The 27,941-nt window shown below is 44.4% G+C and overlaps 1 protein-coding gene across 2 annotated transcripts in view; it reads left to right on the top strand.

The window, feature by feature from the left end:
* The first annotated feature begins 3,970 nt into the window (after positions 1-3,970).
* SLC34A2 (solute carrier family 34 member 2) overlaps positions 3,971-27,941 on the top strand; it is a 65,719-nt gene continuing 41,748 nt past the window's right edge. Inside the window, exon 1 of one of the 2 annotated variants that reach the window (XM_082464557.1) lies at positions 3,971-4,492. The gene's annotated coding sequence lies outside the window, so the exon portion shown is untranslated. Of the gene's footprint in view, positions 4,689-27,941 lie in introns of both variants that reach the window. The other variant, XM_082464556.1, reaches the window with a different exon arrangement.

The raw sequence follows: 27,941 nt of genomic DNA, 5'->3' as shown, positions 1-27,941 counted from the left end.
AGTGTAGTCCTGAATTCTTTCTCTGTCTTCATTCCCTTGGTTTCACCTCTGATTATGTCATAAGTCTTGATCCACATCCAATACCCAGGAATCCCCGACAGATTATCTACTCATCTGCGGACCTAGATCCGGCTAAAGCCTTTTAAATTCCAGGGCGCTCCACACCTGTCCATCCCTAGCTGCATATTAGAATCACCTGGAAAATGAAAAAAATTTTTTTCCATTGCCCAGCTTCAGCCCAGACCGATTGAACTGGAGTCTCTGCAAGAAGGGCCTAAGGATTCCCACATCAATCCACTGTACAGCAAGGACTAAGAAGCAAGGGGCTCCATGCCCCTTCGTAGAACAATCAGATCATGTGATTGTGAATTCCAGAGGTCCCTACACTCTTCAGTTTCCTAAAGATGTTGCCTTCCTGCTTTGACCATCCTTATTAACTATTATTTTCCTACATGAAGACACACTTGTCCATTCAACCAAGACTCATTGAGCACTAATGTAGAAGCTATTGGGAGAAAAACACAAACATGACATGGTCTTTCCTGCTTTTTTTTTTTTTTTTTAAAAGCTTACAGCCTTGTAGGAAAACCAGAAGTATGAGTATTTGCTGAATATAATAATGCTATTCATTCATGTATTCATTCATTTATCAACTATTTTTGAGTGTCTATTATGTACCAGGCTTGGGGATACAGAGGTGAGCAAGAGAGCCAGTGCCCATCCCCACGGGGTTGACAGTCTGGCAGGGAAGAGAGGGGTTAAACAATAATAAGGTGTGGTGTATGTTATACAGAGAACAAGGTATCCTACGAACACACACCAAGGGATTTACCCTGGTTTAGGGGAGAGGGAACATTTCCTTGAGGAACTAATATTTACTCTGAGATCTCAAAGATGAAAACGAATCAACCAGACAAGTGCAAGCCTCATAAGAGCAAATATCATGTTTATCTTATTGAACTCCCAGTGCCTGGCTCATGGCAAGGGCCCAGTAAATCTTTGTTGAATTAATAAGTAAGTGAATGAATGGTGAAAAACCCAGGGGAAAGTTTAGCATGTCTGAAGCAGGAAGTGTCGGAGTGAAAAATCTCAGGTTTACAGCTGGAGGGGTAGGCAGGGGCTAGATCAGGAAGTCCCATAAATCATAAAAAGAGGTTTGGACTTTATCTTGGGGTCAAGGGGAAGCCACTAAAAATTAGGCAGAGCAACAAATGGTTTGATTTGTGTTTTAAAAGCATCACTTCGGCTGCCAGGTAAGATGGGATCAGAGGCGGACAGGAGGTTGGCGAGCAGCAGTTGTGTGATGGGGCAGGAGTGATGGCAGTCTGCTTTAGGGAGTGGAGAGATGAGAATTATCCAGGCAGAATGCATTGAGTCTAGAGGTGGAGTGAATGGATTTGGGGTGAGAGAGAAAGCGAGGCGAGCCCTGGGCAGATGGTTTAGGAAGCTTACAGTTGGCGACAACATTCAGTGAAGCAGGAAACTCTGGAGGCAGAGCAGGCTCGGGGTAAAGATGCAGTGTTTCTGGTCAGCCATGAGCTGTGCTGAATTTGGGCGGCCCTTGGGCCATCGAAGCGGAAATGCCCAACAGGCAGCTGGTGGCTGTGCTGGGCGCTCAGGAGAGGCCTGAGCCAGGGGACATAGAGGGGACAGTTGAAGCCATGGGAGTGGTGAGGTCACTGGAAGATTGTGTAAAGGGAGAGGGGGACAGACTGAGTTACTTCACATTTTGCAACAGCCTTGGCCACAGTCAATTAGTTATTGTTCTGATGGAGGCCTGCACAGCCCCACCCTCACACGTGGGATGCTACCTAAATCATAAACTGACTTTTCAGACTTGTTAAATCCTTTGACTAACACACATAAGAGCTACCATTTACCGGAAAACAAAACATGTATGAGGCACGCTGGTGTTTGTTAGCTGTGTGGCTTCAGGGAAATCACTTAACCTCTCTGATTCTCAGTTTCCTAACCTTTAAAATGAGGCTAGGGGCTTCCCTGGTGGCGCAGTGGTTGAGAATCTGCCTGCCAATGCAGGGGACACGGGTTCGAGCCCTGGTCTGGGAAGATCCCACATGCCACGGAGCAACTGGGCCCGTGAGCCACAATTACTGAGCCTGCGTGTCTGGAGCCTGTGCTCTGCAACAAGAGAGGCCGCGATAGTGAGAGGCCCGCGCACCGCGATGAAGATTGGCCCCCGCTTGCCACAACTAGAGAAAACCGTAGCACAGAAACGAAGACCCAACACAGCCATAAATAAATAAATAAATAAATAAATAAATTTAAAAAAAAGTAAACTCTGTTAGGTGCTATCCTAAGAGCTTTACCTGGCTTATCTCACTGAAGCCTTACATTCCTATGAGGAAAAAAAAAAAAATGAGGCTAAAAGTATTTAATTCGTAGGGTTGTTGTGAATGAGTTACTATATGTAGGCTCTTTGGACAGTTAATGGAACATCCTAAGCACTTATCTAAAAGTTATTCTTTTAGTACTTTATTATTGTTGCTATTTTATTCTTCCAATTTCTCTGCACAGTAGGAATCAGTAACATCATTTTCAGGATGAGGAAACAGAGGCTCAGAGAGGTAAAACGACTTGTCCAGGAGCTACCCTAACCTATAAGGACTCTTGGTCATAGGAAATGGAAATCCACGCCAGCTCACTGAAGTGGGGTGAACACCCGATGTCTCACGGAACCCAAGCACATGTTTTAACTGCAAATATCAATCAGGACTTCTTACTTGTAAACAAGAGAATGCAGCTCTGGTTTTGCAAAAATGAAAGGAAATTTAAAGGAAGAGTGATGGGGGCACACAGAGCTTGCGGCTGACTGCAGTTGGGGCAAAGCCCAAGGCTGCCTGGAAAGATAGAAGCAGGAGGCCCAGCAGGGATAGCCTGAGCAGGCAACCACCATCCGGTCCACTGGGGTGAACGGTCCCTGTCAGCCACTTGCCACTGTGTTTGTTCAGCTCAGGACATACGACCGTACATGGCGGTCCCTGGGGAGGGAAGAAGGCTCTGGCTCCTCAACCAACACAGTGAGGCAGTGCCTGGAATGACCTGTCCCTGCAAGGTGACACAGTGGAGAGAGGCCACTCCTCCAAAGGAAACAGGGGCATAATTTGGAAGGCGATGGGCGCTGGAGAGTGAAAACACAAAAACCTGTTCTTTAAGCATGAACTGACCAGAGACAGGATTGCCCACGGGACTGTCTCCAACTCCCATTTTCAGCCCTCTTTATATTTCTGCTTCGTTCATTTCTCGCTTTCCCTGAAAACTGACTTCCTCTGCATCCTAGGTAGAAAATGGCTGTCCACAGCCTCAGGATTTCTTGACTGGTCCAGCCACAGCTGGACTGAATCTCTTAGCAGGAAGGGCCTAAGATTGAAAACAATTTCAATTTTCCAGGCAAGGAACTGATTGGTCCAGCTCAAGTCAGTTGTCTACTTTGCTCCAATCAGTTGAGGCCAGAGGGGCGGAGACAGTCTGATCACTGCCAATGTGGATTTGGGGAGGGGAGCGCTTCGCAGGACAGGCTTGGGGACTTTCCCTAGGATATGGGTCCCAGTCTGTGGAATTTGTAAGTCCCTGCCTGTATTAAACTACCTTCAATAGTAGTGCAGTGCTTTGACGTCTCCAGGCCCACCTTGGGGGGCTGGTCTAGCCTGGGGTCACCCCCAGTACCGACAGTCTTCAGACACCCTCGCAGCTCAGCAGGACAGAGATGGCAAGACACTTGTCCTGTGAGGCCAGAGGCAGAAGTGACTGCCTCATTGGTTGAGGCAGCCCCGGAGATGTCGGAGGAGGGTGGAGGGAGGGTCCCCTCCCTCCACCCTCCTCCGACACGAGCAGAATGTGGGACTGTGTGTTCTGTGGGAAGACGTACAAAAGGAATGAAGGCCCCGTTCCCTGCGCTGGGGAGCCGTGCCCCGGAACACAGCCAAGTAGCTAGGACTCCAGGTCTTGGGGTCCGAGACGGTGAATCCAGGGAGGGAGGAGACAGTCAGAGGACAAGCCCAGAATGAGGTGTGAGAACCCAGGAGAGGACTGAGGGACATCAGCCCAACTCCGCTACCACAGACTCAGAGGGTCAGGAATATGGGGCCTTACCCAGTGCCATGGGTTGGTAACAGAGCCCGGACCTGCCCTTAGGTCTCTGGATTCTTTGCCTGGGACACTCCTCACCTCATAACACCATCTCCTGTTTTATTTTAGAAAAATCCTTTCTTCTGAGTTTCTCACCCAACCAAAAGGAAGGACGTGATCTTCCCTCAGAAGGGCTGTGGGTCTGGTGTCACCTTGGATTCTATAGTTAATCCCAAATGTGAGCTATTGGCTGCGGTGTTCCTTTTTCCCCTCCAATGAACCGAGAGAGTGGTCAGGCCGGTTACAGCTCCTCTGCATTCTTCGGGAGCTGTCCTGTGAAACTTGTGCTTGAGTCTGGATCATTTGGGGCCCTGAGGAAAACCTTCTAGGCCCAGTGTCGCTCCAGGTCTGTCTGTCTGAGATGAACAGAAACTCATATATCCGGGGAATCTGGAATGCGGCCCAAGGGGTGAATTAACCCGAGAGAGGATGGTTCCCCTCGCCAGCCAGGGAAGACTGTTCTGGGGGACCCACCAGAGATTTTGCTGAAACCGAACTTGTTTAGGGGCTAATCCACTCTGGGATTCTCCTGAAGATAATTTGTAAGTCTTTCTTTGCTTTTTGAACTTTAATATTAGCATTTATTTTGGAATAGGTAGTAATGATATTCAGATGGCTCAAAGTTCTGAAGTGCAAAAGGGTAGGCAGTACAATGTTTCCCTTTTCCCCAGGCAGCCAGCTCCATCATGTAAAAGCAGCCAGCGGTAATGCGTAATTTGCATCCTCTAGGGGAGAACCTGTCTGATGAACACTAGTTGTTGTTGGTGTCAGGAATTTTCTGTAAGACAGTATGAGCTGGGGTTCATTCCTCCTGAATCCTAGCTGCTCTGGGCACCTCCCAGAGCTGCCCAGGAGCAGTGGGACAAAGATCAGCTCTGAGGGCAGGTGTGGAATCCCTAATCTGTCTCTGGCTCCTTGTGGGATCTCATCCAAGTCCTGGTCTTGCACCGATTGACCCCGTCTAAAAGATCTGCGAGCAATAAAAGAACCTCCTTTACAAGTGGGTTGGGAGGTTGAGAGGGTGACATGACGTCACATGCGTCTACAGGACATTCTCAGGCACGTGTGTTACACAAATAATTCTTTTCTTTTCTTCTTAAACTTGAGTTTAAACTTTATTCCTTTTTCTTTTTTTTTTTAAGTTAACCATTTTATTTATTTATTTATTTTTGGCTGCGTTGAGTCTTTGTTGCTGTGCACGGGCTTTCTCTAGTCACAGCGAGCAGCGGCTACTCTTCGTTGTGGTGTGCGGGCTTCTCATTGCAGTGGCTTCTCTTGTCGTGGAGCACGGGCTCTAGGCGCACAGGCTTCAGTCGTTGTGGCACGTGGGCTCGGTAGTTGTGGCTCGCGGGCTCTAGAGCACAGCCTCAGTAGTTGTGGCGCACAGGCTTAGTTGCTCCACGGTGTGTGGGATCTTCCCGGACCAGGGATCGAACCCATGTCCCCTGCATTGGCAGGCGGATTCTTAACCACTGCACCACCAGGGAAGTCCCCGCAAATAATTCTTGATATTACCTGTTCATGGTCTGACTTCCCCACTAGAACCGGGCCCCTGCAGGGCAAGGCTGTGTCTGTCACCAGCACCACTGGATGCACTGTCCCTGGCACAGAGGTTGGCCCGTGGCAGACACTCAATAAATCACCATCACCGCTAATATTTTGAAGCACTTGCTAGGTGCCAGGCACTGTAACAAGCTCACTGCAGATGAGCTCACAATTGCCGCTCTCTGAGGTAGTTGCTGCTCCATTCCTGCTGTGTAGATGAGGACGTGGAGACTCAGAGGGGTTGCCCCCAGCTACAGAGCAGCCACTCCAGGACTTGATTTCTGGCAGTCCAGAGCTGACCAACTCTTCCCGACTTTCCCAGGACCATCCTGGTTTTAAAATGGAAAGATCCACCTCCAAAAAAAGCAGAAGGTCCAGGCCAGGGTGAAATGAGTGAGATACTCACCTTGGGCACAAAATTTAAGGCAGAGGCCGAACACTCAGTAATCAAGAGAAATAGTATTTTAATGCAGCACTTTAAAAATAATCAAAATTAATGTAAAAAATTCAAGATGAACAAAATAACACAATTTAAATAAAGAAAGGATCAGTGTCAGTGAGGGTCACTACTCCCCTGCTGAGGGAAAAGCATGAACTGCTCCAGGCGGGTCAATGGAGACAGGGAGGCCAGCCCCTTCTCCCCCTCCCACCAGTTGGGACCCGGGACCTGTCCTTCTGGTCTTACTTTGCTTTGGGCAAGTGGGCGGGAAATCTCTAGGAGAAGTAGGAGTAGCTGCTGCAAAGCAGAAGGAATGGCTGGGCTTAGAGGAATTCCAAGAAGTGGTATTCCCTCCAAGAGAAGTGCAGGCTAGCAAGGGGAAGGCTGAGGGGGGGAAGCTGTAACAGGAGACAAGAGAGTGTTTTCTCTTAGCCTCAGCGGGAGAGAGGACCATCTCTGTTGAGAAATGCTTCAAGAAGCCCACTTGCTGTACAGGCTGCAGACCCAGAGCATCACTGACAGCTGGAGTCAGAGAAAAGAGAAAGCTGTTGTCTAACAGAGGAAAGAGCGCTGAATTGGAGCTGGGCTGGAGGATCCTGGAGGGGAGAGGGGAGACAGAGAAGGATGCTACTGTGGTAACTTGATGTGACCCCTCCCTATGGCCTCCCATCTTCATCTTGAGTTATATTGGCAACCATCACAAATTGTTGGGGGTGAGGTCTGTCACAAGACTGCCGAAGCCAGGGTTTGTGCAGCCCCCAGTCCCACTTCTGGATTTCGTTAACGTCGCATCTGCAGGAAATGGATGCATTCTCTCTTTCTCGGAAGGTTGGCTCATCTGTGTCTGTTAGCCAGCAATTAAGCAATTCCAGAGTGATTTTGCTATTGACTGGATGCCTATTTTTGTATCCACTTTAGTTCTCTGCAGATATGGGCTATCAGTAGTTCTCTCCCACGTTATTATAGTGGTTTTGCCTCTTGGTAGAGATTTATGGAGCTCATTTTGGGGCGCTCAGAAAGTCAAACTCTTGATTTTATCCCTGAACTTGTTTCTCTCTCATCCACCCTATCCCAGTAAATGGCACCACCATCTACCCAGCTGTTCAAGCTAATTCCTGGCAGTCTCTGTAGATTTCTTTCTTTTCCTTCCATCCCATCCATCAGCGAGTCAGGTGGTCTTGCCTCCAAGCATGGTGGCCTAGGATGACCAACCACCCAGGCCAGGGATTTTTCCATTTTAGCACTTAAAGGTCCCATGTTCCGGGAAACCCCTTAGTCCGAGGCCAACTGGAGCAGTCGGTCGCCCTAATCTGCTATGGCCACTCTAGTCCAGTTTGCACTACTGCATACTCTCCTAGCTGGCCTCCCTGCTTTGCTCTGGACCCATAGCCATGCTCCATACAGCGGCAGAGTAAGCTTTTAGACAACTGACCCGGGATTTGACACCCTCCAATGCACTTGAACCCACAGGCAGCCCTCAGCACATTCTCTCAAGGCCTTGTATGATGGGCTGTGGCCTCACTCTCGCCTCTCTGGTACAGCACTTCCTCAGTCACCAAACTGGGACCACCACCTCATTATGACAAGTCCCCTCACCCCACGCACACCTGCCCTCACTGTCCCCTCTTCCCAGGATGCTGTCCCCAGATCTCCACATGAGGCCTGCTTCTTATCATTCAGGTCTTGGTGCAAATGGCACCATCTCAGAAAGGACTCTGCTACCACCCAGATCTATAGTGGCCTCCCCCCAAAATTGTCACGCTTTATCCCATAACTCTGTTATACTCTCCTTATGTATGTGTCACTACTAAAGCAATTGTATGTGTTTTTTTGTTTGCTTGTTTTTTTATAAATTTATTTATTTATTTATTTTTGGCTGCGTTGGGTCTTTGTTGCTGCACACAGGCTTTCTCTAGTTGCGGCGAGTGGGGGCTACTCTTTGTTGCGGTGTGCAGGCTTCTCATTGTGGTGGCTTCTCTTGTTGCGGAGCACGGGCCTAGGTGTGCGGGCTTCAGTAGTTGTAGCATGCGGGCTCAGTAGTTGTGGCTCGCGGGCTTAGTTGCTCCGCGGCATGTGGGATCTTCCCGGACCAGGGCTCGAACCCGCGTCCCCTGCCTTAGCAGGCGGGTTCTTAACCACTGCACCACCAGGGAAGCCCAATTGTATGCGTTTTTGTTTATTTATTGCCTTTCACCTCCTCTCTGCTCCCCCCAAGATGTAAACTCCTTGATAGCAGGAACTTTCTTTCCCTCATTCTCCCCAACATGTAGAACAGTGCCTGGCACGCAGTCGGTGCTTAATAAATGAGTGGAAGCAGGGCCTCCCTTCACAGGTTTCAAATCTGCAGAGGGAATGGTTTCCATCCTCCAGGAGCTTTGAGTATTTAAGGGCTGGAGGACACGGTAGCAGAAGGAGGACATGTGATTAAGTATTATCTGAGTCATTCAAAGGAAAAGAGCGTCCCCGAGTAGGCTGAGTCCTGAAGGAAAATACGATTTCCAGAGGCAAAGTTAAGGACACTCCAAGGGCATTCCCCACATGTGGAAGATGGAGGCGAGAACAGCTGCACACAGGAGTCTGCCCTTGGCTTGACTTTCATAGTTTGCATAAAGTCACCAAATGCCTGGGTGATTAAATCTCTACTGGAGTAGCAGGGAGCCACAGAAAGCTCTAGAGCAATATACCTGAGAACTATTTTGGGGAAAGTCCCTGGGGATGGCAGGGAGAATTATCGGTCTGCTGCAATACTGATGCTCCTGTGAGGACTGGGAGAAAGGAAAACGCAGGGAACACTCAGAGGGAAGAATGACTAGGGTTTTGGGGCAGTTTGGATCTTTGTGGCAAAGGGGAAATAAATAGCCAACCAATTACCTAATTCTATTGATTCGCAATAGAATCAATTGGAATTGATCAATAGATCAGGCAGCTGCAGAAATCAATAGGCTAGGGAAAGCCAATAGAGAGACCAATAGAATTAGGTAAGTGGTTGGATTTTTTGGTAAAGAAGAGGGCCCCTGAAAGGTGACAGCGTCTGGGTTGCAGGGTAGAGAGGGATCTCTGTGGGAGGGACTGGTTTGGGAGGGTCTCTGATAAAATGGTTTTGCAGACTGTTGCATATGGGGTGCTGGTGGGATGTCCAGGTGATGCTCCAGGGCAGCCTTAGGACCCATGGGGCTGGGAAAAGAGATGTACAAGTCACTCCTTCCACAGGAAGAGATTCTTAAACTTTTGGGGTCAACGACCCTGTGGATATGAAAAAAGATTGGATCCAGTCCCTAGAAAAATGCACAGATCCACATACTCTGGAAAAACTTGCATTCAAGTTCAACTCAGTTGTCAAATGAGTGTTTTTTGTTTGTTTATCTTTTGTGTGCCCTGGAGATTGGTTTTTGTGTATGGAAAGGATTATTCTGAAAAGATTTCAGTCTTTATTTTTATTTTATTTATTTATTTTTAATAAATTTATTCATTTATTTTTGGCTGCATTGAGTCTTCGTTGCTGCACGTGGGCTTTCTCTAGTTGCGGCGAGCGGGGGCTACTCTTTGTTGTGGTACATGGGCTTCTCGCTGTGGTGGCTTCTCTTGTTGCGGAGCATGGGCTCTAGGGCGTGTGGGCTTCCGTAGTGGCACACGGGCTCAGTAGTTGTGGCTCACAGGCTCTAGAATGCAGGCTCAGTAGTTGTGGTGCACGGGCTTAGTTGCTCCGTGGCATGTGGTATCTTCCCGGACCGGGGATCGAACCCGTGTCCCCTGCATTGGCAGGCAGATTCTCAACCACTGCATCACCAGGGAAGCCCGATTTCAGTTTATAAAATCTCATTTTAAATTTGTTCAAGTTTCAAATTTTGAAAACTCTTCTTTTTGCTCATCTTAAATTCAGTTTATAAATATCTTTTTACTATTTATAAATCTACCAAAGTTTAAACAACTAATTTTAAAATCACTTTATTTACATTTTAAACTTCATTTATACTTTCAATATGTTTGGTTTCTTTAAGTTATTGCAATTGTCAAATATAACAAACCTTCCAAGATATTTACCTCATTTTTATAAATCTAACAAATTAAACCTTAAAGTGATGGATTTTAAGTACTCTTAAGTGTTCCAATATGATTTACAAACTGAATAAAATTTCAGTTTTAGGGACTTCCTTGGTGGCACAGTGGATAAATTCTGCACTCCCAATGCAAGGGGCCCGGATTTGATCCCTGGTCAGGGAATTAGATCCCACATGCCTGCCACAACTAAGAATTCGAATGCCACAACTAAGGAGCCCACGTGCTGCAACTAAGGAGCCCACCTGCTTCAACTGAGACCAGGTGCAACCAAAATAAATAAATAAATATTTTTAAAAAAATTCAATTTAAATTCACAAGTCTAAATCAATTATGCAATTACCTATTTTAAATGAAAATCTCTGGGTTAACCTATTGTAAATACTAATATGCTAAATTGTATGTAACACTTCAAGATATTAAAAGAACAGATACGTACAGATTATTTCTAAATTTATCACAAAAATGTTGCTATTCTAGGTTTGATTTACTTTGCAGCTCTTCTTAATTCTAAACCTCTCTCAGGGTTAATTTTGTTTACCCATCAAGGGAAAAAAATTCATGATACTCCAGTCCTGAGCTTTTTTTCATAGTCATTATCTTAAGGTCTCCAACAATCTAGAAGGAGTAATCCCAAGAATCTGTGTCTCCACCCATGTTGCTACATTTTAAGATTACATTTTTTTAAAAATCAGATTCGATTTCCTGAACTTCAGTTTTTTGTTCTCAGGATACTTAAATATCTTTTCTGTTTAACCACGAAGAAGACCTTGAACTTGATGGAATTCTTTCTTCTTTTATGTGGTCCACTCTGGTGGCACCCCACAGCTCACAGGTAGTACCAGAATGTCGGGCGGGATCCTCCAAGGCTCTGCTGAGTCCACAACAATCTTGGGCCACTCCCGTGACAGCAGCAAGGCTGTTAAGAGGCCCACGGACCCCAACTTATGACCCCCAAGTGGGATTAACATTGAATTTAGAGAAAGAAGAGAAGAGAACTTGTTCAAAGGGGGTGAACGAGTCGTGGGGGGCAGGGGTCAACCATCAGAGGCAACACAAATTGAGCCAGAACAGTGCAATGTCACAGAAGCCACAGCCTCAAGAAAGGAGCATTTATCAGAAATGTCAATACAACTAGAAAGGTTGAGATGGATGAGGACTTAAGAACAGAAATCACTTGGATTATCAGAGCTTGGTTTCCAAAACTGACCATTAGCTGAAGCTTCTCTGGTCCCGGGCACGAAGGTCAGCAGCCTTGCAGGAGGGTGTTTGGATATATTAGAATGCCTGGGTCCCCCGTACTATATTATAGTCCAAGAGGCAGCCTGTATGTTTCCACACAGGCTCCATATTGTCATGTCAGGCATTTCAAATTTCTGTCAAACTCCCTTAATCTGTTATCCTGGGTTCTGGAAGAAGAAATCGATCGTTTGACCTTCCTTCAGGTCACTTTCCTATGTCTCTCTTTTTTTTAAAATAAATTTATTTATTTATTTACTTATTTTTGGCTGCATTGGGTCTTCATTGCCGCGCATGGGCTTTCTCTAGTTGCGGCGAGCGGGGGCTACTCTTCATTGCGGTGTGCGGGCTTCTCATTGCAGTGGCTTCTCTTGTTGCCGAGCGCGGTCTCTAGGCACTCGAGCTTCAGTAGTTGCAGCATGTGGGCTCAGTAGTTGTGGCTCGCGGGCTCTAGAGTGCAGGCTCAGTAGTTGTGGCCCACGGGCTTTGTTGCTCCGTGGCACGTGGGATCTTCCTGGACCAGGGATGGAACCCGTGTCCCCTGCATTGGCAGGCAGATTCTTAACCACTACACCACCAGGGAAGTCCCTCCTATGTCTCTTTCTCTTTTTTAAAAAAAAATTTTTTTTTATTAATTAATTAATTTATTTTTATTTTTGGCTGTGTTGGGTCTTCTTTTCGTGCGAGGGCTTTCTCCAGTTGTGGCAAGTGGGGGCCACTCTTCATCGCGGTGCGTGGGCCTCTCACCATCGTGGACTCTCTTGTTGCGGAGCACAGGCTCCAGACGCGCAGGGTCAGTAGTTGTGGCTCACGGGCCCAGTTGCTCCGTGGCATGTGGGATCTTCCCAGACCAGGGCTCGAACCCGTGCCCCCTGCATTAGCAAGCAGATTCTCAACCACTGCGCCACCAGGGAAGCCCCTCCTATGTCTCTTGAAGAGAGCAATTAATTAATCTTTACACTATAAGTCTCCTAAACAGGAGTAGAGACCAGTGCCACATAGTAGACAGAACAAAGAATTAGGGCATAAATTGCAGAGTGGCAGTCTCCATTCATTTTGAAGAAAACAGAAACACTCTAGCTTGGGATTTGTCAACCTTGGCACTAATGACATTTGTGGCTGCATCATTCTTCGTGCGGGGCTGTGCAGTGCAGGCTGTTTAGCAGCAAACCTAGACTCTACCCACTCTGTGCCAGTAACATCCCCTCTTCCAGCTGTGTTTAGGGGGGGAGCTGGCATGAGTGGGGCTGTTGAACCCTGAGGTGGGAGCTGGGTGGAGTAGATTTAGAGAGGCTGAAGGTTAGGCTACATCTTGGCTTACCTGTGTAATGCCTAATATCTTCCTCTTTCTCAGGTGGCAGCAGTTTCCAGCTCTTTCCAATTGCATCCTTCCCTTTATGAAGACAGCTGTGGGGTCCCAGGGACCTAGAACCACAGTGTGCTTGGTTTCCTTAAGTCCTGGGTGAACAGAGCTCGTCTCTGGGTCGGTGGAGGAGGGTGGGGTGTCAGGGGACCCCATGCTTGGCAGATAGTGATGAAGGAAGTCAGAGTGATCCAACAAGGAGGAAGTAGAGCAAAGGGGAGAGTCCCTGTGCCTAGAATAACAGTGGTGTTCTCGTCTGTCACTGAGCTTCTCACTGGGGGACAACTGTTCAAGAGCTTGTGTCCCATTGGAGCAGTAGTTAATCTGGGTTTGAATTCTGATTGGACCAGAAACTAACTTTGTAACTTTGGGCAAAATATGGAAGCCTCTCTGAGCCCAAGCTCTTCATCTGTAAGATGGAGATTAAATGACTGGACAGCTTAGGTTATGAAAGTTAAATGATGAGTCTTATGGTTTGTCACAAACTTTAGAGATGAAGGTATCCTGGGTTCCTGTGCTTTGCCATTACTAGCTGTGTGATTTTAGGTACTCTGCAAAATGTGGATGGGATCAAGTTTATAAGTCAATTATGAAGATTAAATGAGATAAGTCCAAACCCTGGGCCATCACATGTTACTCCACTCTTGGCAAATATGGTGATTTCAAGAGCCTCGGGGATATGCTATTTACTCAGCAGAAGCTCCAGCTCCACCTCCCCCAGGCAAAGTGTGGGCAGGGCCTTGTGTGAATTGGAGCCTTGGGGATGCCCCTGGCATTGCCTCCAGAATTACACGAGCTCCTTACCTCCTTCCCCCACCCCACTTGCTCTTGAGATTTAGGATAGGAGGGGAGGGTAGTCCTCCTTAGGGTGTTCAGGGCCACCCCATCCTTAGGGAAGCACTCACAAGACCCTATTAACGCGGGAGAGAACCACCTAGTTCCCCATACACAACTCTCTTTTTGCAAGATGCAGGACAGTCTGGAGAGGGAGGAGGAGCTCTCAGCAAGACTGGGAAGAGGCATCTGCTAGTTGTGGCCTCAGTAATTTTCAAAGAAAATTTAATGACAAAGAAAAACACTCACAACATAATAAAGGGAAAAATAAGGAAATCAAAGCTTCTGTAGAGCGTGATAACTGTTCTACTAGCATCTCTGTAGGCCATCTCATTTCCATGCCAATGGTGCCCAAGTAACCACATTTACATTTGTTTAATGAGGAAGGTCTCAAAGATCTTAAAGATCCCAACTCTAACATTCTCTGAGTTTTAAAGTTTAGCCCCTGCCCCTCCCTTGGTAGCCTGTTGAAGGATTCTGGTTTTGTCAGCACAGTGGCATTTTTTGTTAGATTAGCTTTGTTTTGCATGTAAGCTTTCTTTGCATGAATATTTTAGGGCAGGGCAAGCTCTAGCCATTGCGCCTGTAGCCCCACTACTCCCTATCATCCTGCAGCGGCCACTCCTACATTGACCTGCTTGGAATGGAGCCATTTGAATATCATTCCTGTCAATAAAATTCATCAGATTCCTACTGGGTATTAGGAATTTACTAGACCCAGTGAACAAGATAAACCCTCCCTCATGGAACTTATGGTCTATAGACAATGGAAAAAGTAAAAAATATACAACAATGTTATGTGGTGATGAGCATGAAGAAAAGGAAAACAAAACAAAATAATGGGTTAAATAGCCCCCAAGTGGTCAGGGAAGGTTTATCAGAGGAGATCATATTTGAGCAGAGATCTGAGTGAAGCAAGGAAGCAAGTTGTACAATACCCGTGCCATGCAGGAAGAGGGATCAGCAAGGTCAGTGGCCCTGGGATAGGAACATATCCAAGTTTACAAAACAGCAGGAGGGCTGATGTGGCTGGAGTGAAGGAAATGAGGTTAGACCAGCCATATGTGGAGGGCCTGGGAAGACTTTATTATTTATTTATTTATTTATTTATTTTTTAACATCTTTATTAGAGTATAATTGCTTTACAATGGTGTGTCAGTTTCTGCTTTATAACAAAGTGAATCAGTTTTACATATACATATGTCCCCATATCTCTTCCCTCTTGCATCTCCCTCCGTCCCACCCTACCTATCCCACCCCTCTAGGTGGTCACAAAGCATCGAGCTGATCTCCCTGTGCTATGCAGCTGCTTCCCACTAGCTATCTATTTTACATGTGGTAGTGTATATATGTCCATGTCACTCTCTCACTTTGTCCCAGTTTAACCTTCCCCCTCCGTGTGTCCTCAAGTCCATTCTCTAGTAGGTCTGCATCTTTATTCCCGTCTTGCCCCTAGGTTCTTCTGACCTTTTTTTTTTTTCTTAGATTCCATATATATGTGTTAGCATATGGTGTTTGTTTTTCTCTTTCTGACTTACTTCACTCTGGATGACAGTCTCTAGGTCCATCCACCTCGCTACAAATAACTGAGTTTCGTTCCTTTTAATGGCTGAGTAATATTCCATTGTATATATGTGCCACATCTTCTTTACCCATTCATCTGCTGATGGACACTTAGGTTGCTTTCATGTCCTGGCTATTGTAAATAGAGCTGCAATGAACATTGTGGTACGTGACTCTTTTTGAATTATGGTTTTCTCAGGGTATATGCCCAGTAGTGGAATTGCTGGGTCATATGGTAGTTCTATTTTTAGTTTTTTAAGGAACCTCCATACTGTTCTCCATAGTGGCTGTATCAATGTACATTCCCACCAACGGTGCAAGAGGGTTCCCTTTTCTCCACACCCTCTCTGGCATTTATTGTTTGTAGATTTTTTTGATGATGGCCATTCTGACCGGTATGAGATGATATCTCATTGTAGTTTTGATTTGCATTTCTCTAATGATTAATGATGTTGAGCATTCTTTCATGTGTTTGTTGGCAATCTGTATATCTTCTTTGGAGAAATGTCTATTTAGGTCTTCTGCCCATTTTTGGATTGGGTTGTTCGTTTTTTTGATGTTCAGCTGCATGAGCTGCTTATAAATTTTAGAGATTAATCCTTTGTCAGTTGCTTCATTTGCAAATATTTTCTCCAATTCTGAGGGTTGTCTTTTCGTCTTGTTTATGGTTTCCTTTGCTGTGCAAAAGCTTTTAAGTTTCATTAGGTCCCATTTGTTTATTTGTGTTTTTATTTCCATTTCTCTAGGAGCTGGGTCAAAAAGAATCTTGCTGTGATTTATGTCACAGAGTGTTCTGCCTATGTTTTCCTCTAAGAGTTTGATAGTGTCTGGCCTTACACTTAGGTCTTTAATCCATTTTGAGTTTATTTTTGTGTATGGTGTCAGGGAATGTTCTAATTTCATACTTTTACATATATCTGTCCAATTTTCCCAGCACCACTTATTGAAGAGTCTGTCTTTTCTCCACTGTATATGCTTGCCTCCTTTATCAAAGATAAGGTGACCATATGTGCGTGAGTTTATCTCTGGGCTTTCTATCCTGTTCCATTGATCTATATTTCTGTTTTTGTGCCAGTACCATACTGTCTTGATTACTGTAGCTTTGTAGTATAGTATAAAGTCAGTGAGTCTGATTCTTCCAGCTCCTTTTTTCTTTCTCAAGATTGCTTTGGCTATTTGGGGTCTTTTGTGTTTCCATACAAATTGTGAAATTTTTGTTCTAGTTCTGCAAAAAATGCCAGTTTGATAAGGATTGCATTGAATCTGTAGATTGCTTTGGGTAGTAGAGTCATTTTCACAATGTTGATTCTTCCAATCCAAGAACATGGTATATCTTTCCATCTATTTGTATCATCTTTGATTTCTTTCATCAGTGTCTTATAATTTTCTGCATGCAGGTCTTTTGTCTCCTTAGGTAGGTTTATTCCTAGTTATTTTATTCTTTTTGTTGCAGTGGTAAATGGGGGTGTTTTCTTAATTTCACTTTCAGATTTTTCATCATTAGTGTTTAAGAATGCAAGAGATTTCTGTGCATCAATTTTGTATCCTGCTACTTTACCAAATTCATTGATTAGCTCTAGTAGTTTTCTGGTAGCATCTTTAGGATTCTCTATGTATAGTATCATGTCATCTGCAAACAGTACAGCTTTACTTCTTCTTTCCAATTTGGATTACTTTTATTTCTTTTTCTTCTCTGATTGCTGTGACTAAAACTTCCAAAACTATGTTGAATAATAGTGGTGAGAGTGGGCAACCTTGTCTTGTTCCTGATCTTAGTGGAAATGATTTCAGTTTTTCACCATTGAGGACGATGTTGGCTATGGTTTTGTCATATATGGACTTTATTATGTTGAGGAAAGTTCCCTCTATGCCTACTTTCTGGAGGGTTTTTATCATAAATGGGTGTTGAATTTTGTCAAAAGCTTTCTCTGCATCTATTGAGATGATCATCTGGTTTTTCTCCTTCAGTCTGTTAATATGGTGTATCATGTTGATTGATTTGCATATATTGAAGAATCCTTGCATTCCTGGGATAAACCCCGCTTGATCATAATGTATGATCCTTTTAATGTGCTGTTGGATTCTGTTTGCTAGTATTTTGTTGAGGATTTTTGCATCTATGTTCATCAGTGATATTGGCCTGTAGTTTTCTTTCTTTCTGGGAAGACTTTAGATTGTGTTGTAAGTGGGATGGGGAGACACGGGAAGGCTCGAGTAGGAAAGGACATGATCTAGTTCATGTCAAATATTTCTTTGGCTGCTATGTTGGAGAATAGACTGTAGAGGGATTGGAGCAGACCCAGAAAGCCCATTAAGACACTAGAAATAATCCAGTGAGAAAAGAAGATGGGCAGGCTAGCATGGTAACAGAGATGGTTAGAAGTGATTGCTTGGAGGTTTTCATTTTTTTTTAAATTTATTGTGCTGTATGAGTTCTTTATATATTTTGTGTATTATCCCCCTTATTGGACATGTCATTTGCCAATATCTTCTCCCATTCAGTGGATTGCCTTTTCATTTTATTGATGGTTTCCTTGCTGTGCAAAAAGCTTTTTAGTTTGATGTAGTCCAATTTGTTTATTTTTGCTTTTGTTGCCCTTGCCTGAGGAGACAGATCCAAAAAGATACAGCTAAGACCAGTGTCAAAGAGCTTACTGCCTATGTTGTCTTCTAAAGTTCTTATGGTTTCAGGTCTTAACATTTAAGTCTTTAATCCATTTTGAGTTTCTTTTTGTGTATGGTGTAAGAAGGTGGTCTAATTTCATTCTTTACATGTGACTGTCTAGTTTTCCCAGCATCATTTATTGAAGAGACTGTTTTTTTCCCCGTTGTATATTCTTGGCTCCTTTGTCATAGATTAATTGACCATATAAGTGTAGGTTTACTTCTGGGCTCTCTATTCTGTTCCATTGATCTATGTGTCTATTTTTACACCAGTACTATGATGTTTTGATTACTGTAACTTTGTAGTATAGTTTGGAATCAGGGGGTGTAATGGTTCCAGCTTTGTTATTCTTTTTCAAAATTGGTTTTGCTATCTGGGGTCTTTTGTGATTACATACAAATTTTAGAATTATTTGATCTAGTTCTCTGGAAAATGCCATGGGTATTTTTATAGAGATTACTTTGAATCTGTAGATTATTTTGGGTAGTATAAACATTTTAACATGAGTATGGACTATCTTTTCATTTATTTGTGTTGTCTTCAATTTCTTTCATCAATGTCTTACAGTTTTAAGAGTACAGGTCTTTTACTCCTTGGTTAAATTTATTCCTAGGTATTTTGTTCTTTTTGATGCAATTGTAAATGCTATTGTTTTCTTAATTTCTCTTTCTGATAGTTTATTATCTGTGTATAGAAATGCAACATATTTCTGTATATTAATTTTAATTTAATTTAATTTTATTTTGGAGTATAGTTGATTAACAATGTTGTGTTAGTTTCAGATGTACAGCAAGGTGTGTATATTAATTTTGTATCCTGCAACTTTACTGAATTCACTTATTAGGTCTAATAGTTTTTTGGTGGAGTCTTTAGGGTTTTCTATATATAGTATCATATCATCTGCTAATAGTGATAGTTTTGCTTCTTCCCTTCCAATTTGAATGTCTTTTACTTATTTTTCTTGTTTGATTGCTGTAGCTAGGACTTCCAATACTATGTTGCATAAAAGTGGTGAGCTGGGCATCCTTGTATTGTTCCTGATCTCAGAAGAAAAGCTTCCAACTTTTCACCATTGAGTATGATGTTACCTGTGGGTTTGTCATAAATGGCCTTTATTATGTTGAGGTGTGTTCCCTCTATACTGACTTTATTGAAAGTTTTCATCATCAGTGGATGTTGAACTTTGTCAAATGCTTTTTCTGCATATATTGAGATGATAATATGATTTTTATCCTTTGTTTTGTTAATGTGATGTATCATGTTGATTTGTGAATATTGAATCATCCTTACACCCCTGGAATAAATCCCATGTGATCATGGTGTATAATCCTTTTAATGTGTTGTTGAATTCAGTTTGCTAATATTTTGTTGAGGATTTTTGCATCTATTTTTATCTGGGATATTGGCATGCAATTTTGTTTCTTTTTCTTTTTCTTTTTGTGGTGTCTGTCTAATTTTGGTATCAGGGTAATGCTGGCCTCATAGAATGAGTTTGGAAACATTCCTTCCTCTTCAGTTTTTAAAAATAATTTGGGAAAGATAGGTATTACATCGTTTTAAATTTTATTCTCTAAAGTTTTTGATCTGAGCAATTGAGTGACCCATTACTGAGATGAGGAAGTCTGGGGGAGTCAGGAGTGGAGTTTAGGTCAGGTCAAGTTTGAAAGCCTTGCGAGATATGCCTATAATGGGGACTGTTGAGAGGCAGTTGGAAATTCATGTCTGAAGCTCAGGTAGGTCCAGGGGGGAGATAATGTATCTGGGAGTTGGCAGCATAGAGGTGTCATTTAAAGGCATTTAATGACAAGGGCATGACCCATGACCTAACGGTGGTCCTGACCAGCATTTTTAAAAAAAGAAAATAGATAATAAAAAATTTCACAGTTTGTTGTACATAGTAAGGTTGGTCATTGTTTTGTGAAATATTTTATTTCAGTTGTGTTTGTGTACATGCACAAACTGGGTCAGGATATAAAATGTATTTCTTACTGTGAGTCATGGTCAAAAGTTTGAAGGTCATTGATCTAAGGGCTGAGTGGAAGAGAACTGAGGACTGATCCCTGGGACACTTTGACATGTAAAGGTCAGGAAAGGACTCCAACAAGCAACTCACAAGAACGAATGACTGGTCATGATGTAGGAGGAACATTAAGAAAGAAGCTAAGCAATCAAACATTCGAGTCAGAGACAGGGATCATGTGTCTCAAAAATGCTATCACAAGGTTAAGATGACCAAGCACTAAACATGGGATTAGCAACATGGAAGGTGATGGTGATCTTTTTTTTTTTTTTTTTAAATAAATAAATTTATTTATTTATTTATTTTTGGCTGCGTTGGGTCTTCGTTGCTGCACACGGGCTTTCTCTAGTTGCGGTGAGTGGGGGCTCCTCTTCGTTGTGGTGCGCGGGCTTCTCATTGCGGTGGCTTCTCTTGTTGCGGAGCACGGGCTCTAGGTGCGCGGGCTTCAGTAGTTGTGGCACGTGGACTCAGTAGTTGTGGCTCGCGGGCTCTAGATCACAGGCTCAGTAGTTGTGACGCACGGGTCTTAGTTGCTCTGTGGCATGTGGGATCTTCCCGGATCAGGGATTGAACCCGTGTCCCCTGCATTGGCAGGCGGATTCTTAACCACTGTGCCACCAGGGAAGCCCAGTGATGGTGATCTTGATAAAGCTCTTTTAGTGGCATACTGGGGGCCAAAGCCTCGTTAGAATGGGTTCAAGAGAGAATGGGATGGAAGAAAGAAGTAAAGACAGAATGTGGATGACTCAAGGAGTTTTGCTAAAAGAAGAGCAAGAGAAATGGGACGGTAGCTAAGAGGGGGATGTGAGGTCAAGGAGGAGGATGGTTTCGAAAGATGGCAGAAAACCCAGCAAGTTGTATGCCAATGAGAAAGATTCCCACGTGTGTGCCAATGGGAAAAATCCCCACTGAGGAAAGAACTAAATGAGGCAGGTGGGGGTTGGCACACTTTCAGGAAAGTTGTCCTGGAGCAGGTGACGGGGGAGAGGATCTAGTAAAGGGTTGTCTGGGATAGGAGCCAGGAGAGCTCAGCCATGGACAAAGAGGGAGTGCAGAGTATATGGGTACAGATTCAGGGAGATGAGTTAATTTGGTGGAGGCACAGGAAGGTCTGCTCTGAGGGCTTCCATTTTCTCATCAAGATTAAAAACAGTATCATCAGCTGAGGGTGAGGTAGGGGATTAGGGATCCCTGCTCACTTGCTCAACAGAAAATGAGAAAGCCCTCCGGTGGTCTGCAGCCTGCCACTGGAACGCTGCCCACCTTCCTCCCCCGACCTGTGGCTGAACGCTTAGATGTCCATGTGATGGCTTTAGCTCTGGTCTCACTTGGGGCTTAGTATCTGCTTTCCTACTAAAATCTCTCCCTAGGGCCCTGAATCTGCCACTTACACTCATCCGTGGTAAATAGTGAGGTCACCAAAAAGGGTGATTGTGGTTACAAACAGAATGAAGCCAGATCTGTGGAATGAGCCTGGCATGCCGGAGGTTTGTGGACCTCCAACACAGGCCCTAGTCCTGTCTCACTTTTTGTATGAATTGGGAAAAGGTGCCCTCAATCTGGTGGCACACAGCGCAAGGCAAAAAACAAAAACAAACAAACAAACAAACAAAAAACCCTCTGTGTGTAGGAAAATTAAAAAACTGGAAGGAAATGTACCCAAACTGTCATAGTGACTATTCATTGATAGTAACTTCCCTCCTTTTTTTGAAATTTCACAATTTTCACGCAACCGTAGGTTCCTTTTGTAATAGAAATCTTCAATAAATGTGTGTGTGTTTTTTCTTCTTTTTTTCTGAATGTGAGGACTGATTCAGGTTTTCAAACTGCAACTTGGAAATCACAGGGGTTTCACAGAGCTCCCTCCCAAATGCACCCCTGTCCCCCTCTACCCCCCAGGTTATTAGGGCTGGAAGGGAAATCGGGAGGAGGAAAGAGCATGGGAGGCTGGGGGATCAGATCACGCAGTTCTGCTTTTATCTCTTTTATCTGTTTGCACAGAAAAAAAAAAATCACTGGAATGGTTGATTTCTAAGGTTTGTTCCAACTTAAACATTCTGTGCTTCTGTGTTAGCTGTAAATTGTTGAGATGATTGCAGCACTGCAATTTTATCTGAACAAAGGTTTCCATGGAGTTATACACAGGATGGTGCCTTAAATTCCTGGGAGAGAGGGAAGTGCTTTGACAGGTTCCCTGTGAGAGGACTCAGTAGGTACCACAGTGCATGGATCAGAAGGGGTTACTTTGGAAGTTTCTGGAAAGAATTGAAATTTGGCCGGATTACCATTAAGGGCAGGGACTACGTGACTTGTGCAGTGACCCCAAATTAGAAGAGTCTCACTTCCTGAAACAAGATGAGACTAGATTTTGTTTGCTCCACTGTGGCTGCCTACAGCTTTTTTCTGAGTTACATTCAAGGGTCCCACCTCCAGCAGATCAGAAAGGATGAAATAACAGCCAACAGTAGCAGTTAAAAATGGCAAACCTCCTTGCCCTTTCTCAGGGGTTATAAAGCCTCTAGCAAGGGAGGGAAAATATCTCAATTTTACTGAGTTCCTATAAGGACAAAGAGGCTTTATTATTCCTGGTAACTAGCAGCTGTTCCCAGGATAAAATCCTCTGGGATTGCCCAGTGCAAACATGGACACATCACAGGGGCAAGGAGCCCCTCCTCACCTTCTGCATTCTGTGATGGGAGAGAGCCAGAGGGGCAACCACTAATCGTCATCAGCAGTGGGAAGGCACTGGTGTTTTGGAGAGTCGGGGCAGGAGTGTGATGTCTGCGATCAGGTGGGCTCTTGGGGGCCTTCCTTCCTGAGATGAGCCAGGTTCTGATAACAGGGGAACTGGCACAGAGACAGGCCATGATATTGATGGCATAGGGCTGTCCTCTCTGTCATTCATTCATTCCACAAATGTCAATTTAGCTCTACTCTGAGCCAGGCACCCCTCCAGGTTTGGGGGGCACAGCAATGAGTAAGAGAAAAATATCTGCCTTCGTGCAGTATATATTCTATTGTCATTAAGAACTTAAGTTCTAGAAAGAACTAAACAGTGACGCCAGGCAGAGGTAGTGAGCTAGCCTGCAGCTAGTATGCTGCATTTGGCCTGAGGTGTATTTTGTTTGGCTCCTCCAGTTGAGTTTTTGGAGGTTTTTGCTTTTTTTAAAAATTGAGCCAACCTCAAAAATTCTGAAATTTTAGCTAAAGGTCTTAGTTTCTGGTTTCTGAGACGTGAGAGACGTAGCAACACTGGTCCTCACTCCCAATAGCAACAATGAGCTGAAGCTGGGTAGTGGCTGCTGCTTTTAGGAGGAAATAAGTGGGTCAGTTCATTATTCTGAGACCTTCTGTTACATCCGAGCTTTTTCACTGAAGACACACCTGGCCGTGGCACTGGCTATTGGCCAGAGTTTTGGTTCGGGGGTTGTTGCACTTCTATGGAAACTATAGCTTGAGCCCCACTTTCTCATGTCTGCTTTGATTTTATTACTATTAAACAAATATTCACTGAGAACCAGATCCTATTCTAGGCACCAGAGACACAAAGACTAGTAAGGCACAGTGTTTGCCCATCCCTGGGAGAGCTTTCCAGAGGAGGTGACAAGGGGAGAAAAGAGATGAGGCTGGAGGTGTAGGCAGAGCCATGGAGGTTCTGCTACAGCAGACTTTGGGTTCTATCTTACAAGCTAGCAATTCTCCAAATTACGTGCATACCAGAATCACCTGTATGACTGTTGAGCCACATCTCCAGACTTCCCCATCAGAAAATCTGGGGTGGGGCAGAGAAGCTGCATTGCCGAAAAGGTCCCAGTGCTTCGGATGCTGCTAGTCTGGGAACCACACTTTAGGAACTACTGTTTAAATGATGAGGAGCTATTGTGAGTTCTCTGGTCTCTCCTGCCAGCTGGCCTGACTCTTGCTTTAATACCTTGGAAAGTATGAAACATCCTTGGCTGTTGGAGATGTGTCTGGTCCTGCTGTTAGACTGCTGCCCTGTGATTTAAATTCCAGTTAACCCAGTGCCTGGAGCAGCCTTTCTCTTTAGAAACCACTGGCTCAGAGATTTGTGCTGCCAGAAAACCAGGTACAGATAGGCCTCCTTGCTATGGTTTTGGAGCAGGACAGAGGCCAACTCTGAGCTGGGTTGGGGCAAAGAAAAAAAAAGAAAAGAAGAGAAAAGGAAGAAGGAGAAGGAGAAGAAGGAGGAGGAGGAGAAGAAGGAGGAGAAGGAGAAGAAGAAGGGGAAGAAGGGAAAGAGGAAGAAAGAAAGGAAGGAAGGAAGAAGGAAAGTAAGTCTAGGGGTAGAGAAAGAACACGTTAATTTCACAGAAAACCTCCAAGCTAGAATCTTACCAGGTGGGAGGCAATGCAGGTATCAGTAAACTTTTGGGATCCTGGAGAGAATGGAAATGTCTGCACTTGAACATGAGCGTGAGTCCCTCCTTGAGTTTTGTACTTTAAGTGCTTCATGCTTCCCCCTGTGCCAGGCGCTGGACAGAAGCATAAGCTTTAGAGTTAGACAAACTGGATTTTTCTCCTCTAGTGCATGAACAATTAATAATTGAGTCACTGTGAGTATGAAATGAGATAATGCATGAGGACTAGGTTTGGGGCTTGGAACAAAGAAGCTCCCCACCCAGAACTAAAGATAAGAACCACAATGGAGTCCTACTGTGTGCCAAGCTTTATATTTGGCACTGTACATGCATCAGTTAAATTAGTCTTCATGACAATCCACTGCTGTAAGCTCTATGAGCGCAGGGACTAGGCCTTCATATAGAGCCTAACACATAGTAGGTGCTCCATAAAGGCTTCTTGACTGGCTGCTGTGGGAGGGTCCCAGTCTCTCTGTTGGCCAGAGAGAAGTGTCAGAGGAGACCTCCAATTCCAGAGGAAAATAAAATGCAGAATAATTTGTCCCCCTAGGAGAGGTGGGAGGAGAAATTGGTTATGATAAATTAAATAGCAGTGAAACAAAAGAGGGTAGCAGGGAATTTTAAGGGAACATTTACAACTTAAAAAACGGATTCAAGGTAAAAAGAAAAAAAAGAAAGCTCAAGTTACTGAGGCCTGACTCATTAAATTGATAATTATATATTGTACCTACTATGTGTTCAGAATGTGTGTATAATGTGGTAAGACGGGTTTGAGAGCAAGAGAGGCTAGGGTTTGAGATCTGGACTTTGCTTCTAGTTGTAACAGACCTTTAACAAGAAATAAATGGAATAATAGCTTTTCCCTGAGTCCCTACTATGTATTAGGCACTATGATAATACTTGATATTCATTAATTTACTAAACAACTTATAAAATATGCAAAGTTCTGCAAACTTTATTATTAGGACCTGTTAGTTATTACTCAAGCAAAGCATCCAAATCTCTTGGAAGTATTAATACTAACAATCATTACTGTGGTTGATATCCTGTGTGTCAGACATGCAAGGCACTTCACATTCACCAGTTTCATAAGGTGTGAGTCTGTTACATCTGTGACTATAACTCTCTGGGGCTTATTTGTTACTAGGCACCAGCACAGTATCTGACTATTGCAAGCACTTAATAAGTGGTGCCATTACCAATTCTGCAAGGCTTCTTGATTAATTTCACATCTTATTTGAATCTTATTGAACATCATTTTATTTGAATACTCAAAACCACCTTTGGAGTGGGTTGAGTAGACATTATCTTCTTGTTGAGAGGTAGAGTGACATTGCCCCAAATCTGAGAACTCAGGGATGGAGGCCTCAGGTCCAGCACCAATTTCTTTAAACAGCATTTACTTTAAAAATCTCTGGTTACAAAAGGAAAATACGGTCTTGGAAACTATAGAAGGAAAGTCTTGCACATCTAGTTTGCTTTTACCTGATGAATGCCATAGGTTTTTTTTTTTAATTAATTAATTAATTAATTAATTTTTGGCTGCGTTGGGTCCTCATTGCTGCATGCAGGCTTTCTCTAGTTGTGGTGATCAGGGGCTACTCTTCGTTGCGGTGCGCAGGCTTCTCATTGTGGTGGCTTCTCTTGTTGCGGAGCATGGACTCTAGGCACACGGGCTTCAGTAGTTGTGGCACGCAGGCTCAGTACTTGTGGCACGCGGGCTCAGTACTTGTGGCTCGTGGGCTCTAGAGCACAAACTCAGTAGTTGTGGTGCATGGGCTTAGTTGCTCCGTGGCATGTGGGATCTTCCCAGACCAGGGCTCAAACCCGTGTCTCCTGCATTGGCAGGCGGATTCTTACCCACTGCCCCACCAGGGAAGTCCCGCCATAGGTTTTTAACTAGTGTTCTTTTCCCCTTCTAGTTGGTGATTAGAAAACTAAGAGCCAAAGTTGCCTTAGCTCCAGCGAGTATAGATCTGCATTTTGTGTTAAGTTGAACCCCATGAGATTGGGGAAGATTTTTGATTTACAAAAATGGCAATTTCATATTGTTCCACTTAATCCATAGCACCTGCCTTTTTTCCTGCCTCAATCTTACTTCCCCACATTTCTCTTTGCCCCTTCTTTCTTCCTTATTTCTGAATCAATTTTCCTTTGTCTATTTGTAGGTTTCCTTAAATCCTTTTTGGAGCAGCATACAAATAGATAGAAAATAAACTCGCTCATTCCCACTATCAGAGATAGCCACTCTGAACATTTTTGTGCATCGCTTTCCAGAATTTTTCTCTGCATATTTATACGCATATTTAAGCAAAGTTGAGAACAGCCTATAGTTATGTCAGTCTGTCTTCTGTTCCTTTAACCATTCCCCATTTAAACCTGATTCTTTGAAGTCTAGTGCTTTCTCACAACTATGTAGTACATTCTTTGACATTTCCTGAATTCTGGCTGCATCGGCGGGGATAGATACCCTGTCAGTGGGCCTGGTTGAACAATTCTAAAATTATCAACACTGTCACAGGCTCTAAAGAAGCTCCTAATGGATACAAAAGTTCTAAGTGGTTTTGTTCAGGTGTTATTTTTGGAGCCACTTTTTCAGGCTTTTATGGTACAATCCACTTTAGACCATTTTCTTGCAACCGCTGCGGCCAGGACAGCGCCAAGCTGCTTGTGTACTGCCCTCTGGGGTTGGTGCCCGAGCAGACAGGCTCAGAATGCAGCTTCCGTCTCTCCAGGCCCTGTCTGGACAGCTGCGAGTCAAACAGGCATATTTGCCATCCCCTTCTTTTCTGTTTCAGTCACTGGCAGCTTCCTAATGCTGAGGAATTAGGGATGAACAGGGCAAGGCCAGGGGTTGGTTCTCCTATCAGTCTGACTGCCTTGGTTTTCCCAGGCCTGGTGACTCAGAGGGCAGGGCACTGAGCCGAGGAAGAGAAATGAGAGTCTGGTTCCTGGGTGCCCATCTCTCATGGCACAGCTGTCTCCCGGGCAAGAGTGTCATTGTCTCCTCTCGGGAGCCTCTTTCTGCCACTTTCAAGAACACCAGCCCCACTGAGTGGATTAGGAAACCAGCAGGAAGAAGCACCTGGGGGCCCAGAAGACAAGCTATATACGTGACTGGTGGAAAGGGCACTGGGCCAAGGTCTGAACACCTGAGAACATATTCTGGCATCAGGATGAAAATTGAATTGGCAGTCCATAGACCTGCTTTGTTTGGCCTGCCCAATTTTATTATTATTATCTTTTTTATTTTTAGTGGTAAATTTCACATGAAAAATTGGCTTCTCCAGGAAAGTCCAAAGATCTGGCAGTACCAGTGCCTGTCTCTCATGCAGCATCTGGAGCGGAGCCCCAGCCTGGGCGTTCCCTGTCCAGACTATCACAGAACACACCTGTCTTATCCCTGCCTGGGGCCTGCCCCTGGGAGTGACTCCTGTCCCACTCTGTGCTCAGGCACTTTATCTGTGTCCTTAACAGCTAAGCGGGACTGATGATGACCTCTAAAAACAGCAGCACTGTTTAAAGATAAGATGTCTTACCCCTGGTGTGTCTTCCTCCTCCAAAGGCAGGGACATTGGGGTGGGAGGGGTTTGCTGGAAAGCAGGGACATTTGGGGAGGCTGCTGGATTTCTAGGAAATAAATCTTTCAAGAAGGAAACAGTGGGAGAGGACACTACTTATGGGCAAAAAAG

Source organism: Balaenoptera physalus (genome assembly GCF_965194825.1).
Source record: "Balaenoptera physalus genome assembly, chromosome: 5".
Taxonomy (NCBI): Eukaryota; Metazoa; Chordata; class Mammalia; order Artiodactyla; family Balaenopteridae; genus Balaenoptera; species Balaenoptera physalus.
The sequence above is the reverse complement of the archived record's forward strand: the minus strand, read 5'-3'. Positions and strand labels throughout refer to the sequence as shown.